Below are 3,715 nucleotides of genomic sequence, written 5' to 3'. Positions count from 1 at the left end.
AGCGCCGCACTGTGTGTGGGAGGGTCAGTGTTGAGGGAGCGCCACACTGTGTGGGGAGGGTCAGTGCTGAGGGAGCACCCCACTGTGTGGGGAGGTCAGTGCTGAGGGAGCGTCGCACTGTGTGGGGAGGGTCAGTGCTGAGGGAGCGCCGCAGTGGGGGAGGGTCAGTGCTTGAGGGAGTGCCGCACTGTGTGGGGAGGGTCAGTGCTGAGGGAGCGCCGCACTGTGTGGGGAGGGTCAGTGCTGAGGGAGCGCCGCACTGTGTGGGGAGGGTCAGTGCTGAGGGAGCGCCGCAGTGGGGGAGGGTCAGTGCTTGAGGGAGTGCCGCACTGTGTGGGGAGGGTCAGTGCTGAGGGAGCGCCGCACTGTGTGGGGAGGGTCAGTGCTGAGGGAGCACCGCAGTGGGGGAGGGTCAGTGCTTGAGGGAGTGCCGCACTGTGTGGGAGGGTCACCAGGCAGAAAATGGCCAGGTAACATTCCCCTTAAGACATTTGGTATTTTCTGTCGGCAGATATAAAATGGAGCTCCCTTTAATGGGTATGGGACATTCCCTTTTAAGGCACCGACATTTTCGGTCGGCCGATATTAAATGCTGGGCAGGGTGACCGGCGCCTTTAATTGCATCCGGGTACCCCGCACTCGGCCCTGGAGAACAATGGCGGCCACCGTCCTGCTGAGGAGGAATCGGCCGGGAACCAAAGCCCAGGTAGGCATCGATGGGGGCCCTCCAGCCGCTGTCTTCTCACCACTTCCCCGTCCACAGGCCCGATGGCAGCCAGAGGCCGGGCGGACAGGGAGACAGACAGGGAAGGAGAAGGAATGATTCCGCTGGGGCGCCGGGGAGGCGGCCGTCAGCCTCTCCGCTGCTGATTGGCCACCGCTCCACCGGATGTCCCAGCCCCCTCGACGCTGATTGGTTCGTCTGGCTGTCCGTCAGGACGCCCCGTCATCCCATTGGTCAAGGGAGTTGCCGGTTAGCGTTTGTGATTGGGTATAATCAGGAAGGCGGGTTGCACCACAGACATTCCGGCGTCGATTGGTCGCAGCGGCTGTCAGTCAGACCAGGGTGCGCAGTGATTGGATGCCGGGGCAGTCAGTCAGGAGGGCGTTTGCTTGTTGGTTGCCAGAGCGCCCGCCCCTCACGTTAATTCACCCGTCGATTGGTCGGAGCGGCTGTCAGTCACCATAGGCTGCACCGTGATTGGTGGTGGCGGCTGTCAGTCAGCAAGGCGTTCCCCATTGCCAGGGCAGGAAGGGCGGTGACGCGCTTGGAGCGGGCAGCTGATTGGACGCGACAGCTGCCACGCAAGGAGGTCTGCCCGCCGATTGGACAGAGGCGCTGTCAATCAGCGAATGACGCTATCTGATTGGACAATGTGGCTGTGGTGGGCCTAGAATAGAGCAGGCCTCAGGCCTGGGTCTGGGTTAGGATTAAATACAGAGTAAAGCTCCCTCGACACTGTCTCCCCCATCAAACACTCCCAGGACAGGTACAGCACGGGGTTAGATACAGAGTAAAGCTCCCTCTACACTGTCCCCCCCATCAAACACTCCCAGGACAGGTACAGCACGGGGTTAGATACAGAGTAAAGCTCCCTCTACACTGTCCCCCCATCAAACACTCCCAGGACAGGTACAGCATGGGGTTAGATACAGAGTAAAGCTCCCTCTACACTGTTTCCCCCCCCCATCAAACACTCCCAGGACAGGTACAGCATGGGGTTAGATACAGAGTAAAGCTCCCTCTACACTGTCCCCCCATCAAACACTCTTGTCCTAGGGTGTGTAGGGTGATGAACCCTCCTATACTGAGACTCTGTGCTGTGTAACTGGCTCCTGTTGGTGTGTTGTGTGCGTCATGTTGTTATTTCCTGCTGCAGGATTTCTACAGCTGGCCTGATGAATCACTGGATGAGATGGACAGTACTCTGGCAGTACAGCAGGTGAGTTCGCTCCCCCGGCAGTGCTGGGATTTCCTGTCCGATCCGATGATGGAGAGAGATTCCAGATATCTCCTGTGCAGTCACTGGTGTGTGGTGAACGGCCCAGCGTACTCTGGGCTGCAAGCTGAGTCCCGTTGGATTGGGGTCCTCCACACTGTGTATTAACATTAGCTGTTGGGGATGTGGTGGAGTTCGGGGCAGGACTCACTGTGGTGGGCCAGCTCTGAATTCCACCCTCTTGGGAAAGATTTGGAGAGGTGTGGGTGAAACAGCACCTTGCTGCCTTTTCACACTCCACAGCTTCCCTGATAATGCTGGCAGGTGAGAAATGTGCTTTTTATAACACCACTCAACTGCTTCCTGCTGTTCCACCAAGTGCTTAGACTCACACCCGGAGCACCGTGCACAGTTCCTGTCTCCGTATCCCTCGGTTAGACCCACACTCGGAGCACCGTGCACAGTTCCCGTCTCCCTATCCCCCTCGGTGAGACCCACACTCGGAGCACCGTGCACAGTTCCCGTCTCCCTATCCCCCTCGGTTAGACCCACACTCGGAGCACCGTGCACAGTTCCCGTCTCCCTATCCCCCTCGGTCAGACCCACACTCGGAGCACCGTGCACAGTTCCTGTCTCCGTATCCCCTCGGTCAGACCCACACTCGGAGCACCGTGCACCGTTCCCGTCTCCCTATCCCCCTCGGTCAGACCCACACTCGGAGCACCGTGCACTGTTCCCGTCTCCCTATCCCCCTCGGTTAGACCCACACTGGGATCACTGTGCACAGTTCCCTCAGTTAGATCACACTTGGAGCATGATGCAGAGTAGAGTACCCCCCACCTCTCCACTGCCCGAGCTCCACCCTCCCTCACAAGGGTGCCCCTTGCGGAAGGGGACAGTGGGCTGTTTTATTGGTGTGGGCGATGGAGTGAGGGGAGTTTTATATGTCAGTGTTCTGTCTCTTCCTGCCACTATGACTTGTCTTCAAGTAGCCCCAGACTTGAGCACAAATCTCAACGCCCTCTCTCTCTCTCTCTGTCTCCCTTCTGTTTCTCCCCCCACCACAGTACATCCAGCAAAGCATCAGGGATGATGCCTCGGACATTGAGAAGATTCTGGAACCCCCAGACGGTCAGGATGAGGGAGTGTGGAAGTACGAACACCTCAGGTGAGGGGCTGCACGGGGTGGGGGAGTGTTCTGACTGAGGGAGGGAGCTGGGCTACGGGGGGCGGGGGTGGGTGGGTGGGGGGCTGGGGGAGCGATAGCAAGCCCGGTAATGTGCAGAGAGGTGGACACTGTGCGTTGATGGCCGCCCGTCAGACTGGATTAGCCCCCTCACCCCCCCTTGGGTCACAGTAACTTCATTGCAGTGTTAATGTAAGCCTTACTTGTGACACTCATTTTAAAACAAAAACTTTCAGTTAAAAACGGCCCCAACAGCTTTCTGTGGGAGAGGATTCCACAGGTTCACAACTCTCTGAGTGAGGAAGTTCTTCCTTGTCTCAGTGCTGAATGGTTTATCTCTTATTTATAGACTGTGACCCCTCATTCTGCGCTCCCCCCAATATCAGGAGCATTCTTCCTGCCTGTCCAGTCCCACCAGGATTTTGTATGTTTCTCTGAGAACCCCTGTCCGCAATTCCAGTGAGTACAATCCCAGTCCAACGGGGGGGCATACACACGACGGGTCGTGCGAGGGCTGCTCTTGGATGTTCGAGATTGGCCTCGTGCTTCACGTCGTTAGTATACGCTGAAACTGGACCAGATGCTGGGC

The 3,715-nt window shown here is 58.0% G+C and overlaps 1 long non-coding RNA gene across 1 annotated transcript; it reads left to right on the top strand.

The window, feature by feature from the left end:
- Positions 1–605: 605 nt before the first annotated feature.
- Positions 606–3,103, top strand: LOC145340504 (uncharacterized). The gene is made up of 3 exons (XR_013886254.1): positions 606–706; positions 1,881–1,943; positions 3,008–3,103. It is a non-coding gene; the product is annotated as an uncharacterized LOC145340504 (long non-coding RNA).
- The last annotated feature ends 612 nt before the right edge of the window (positions 3,104–3,715 follow it).

Source organism: Carcharhinus amblyrhynchos, unplaced genomic scaffold (assembly GCF_965287045.1).
Source record: "Carcharhinus amblyrhynchos unplaced genomic scaffold, sCarAmb.v2.hapA chromosome_1080, whole genome shotgun sequence".
NCBI lineage: Eukaryota > Metazoa > Chordata > Chondrichthyes > Carcharhiniformes > Carcharhinidae > Carcharhinus > Carcharhinus amblyrhynchos.
This window is presented reverse-complemented; position numbering and strand designations above follow the sequence as displayed.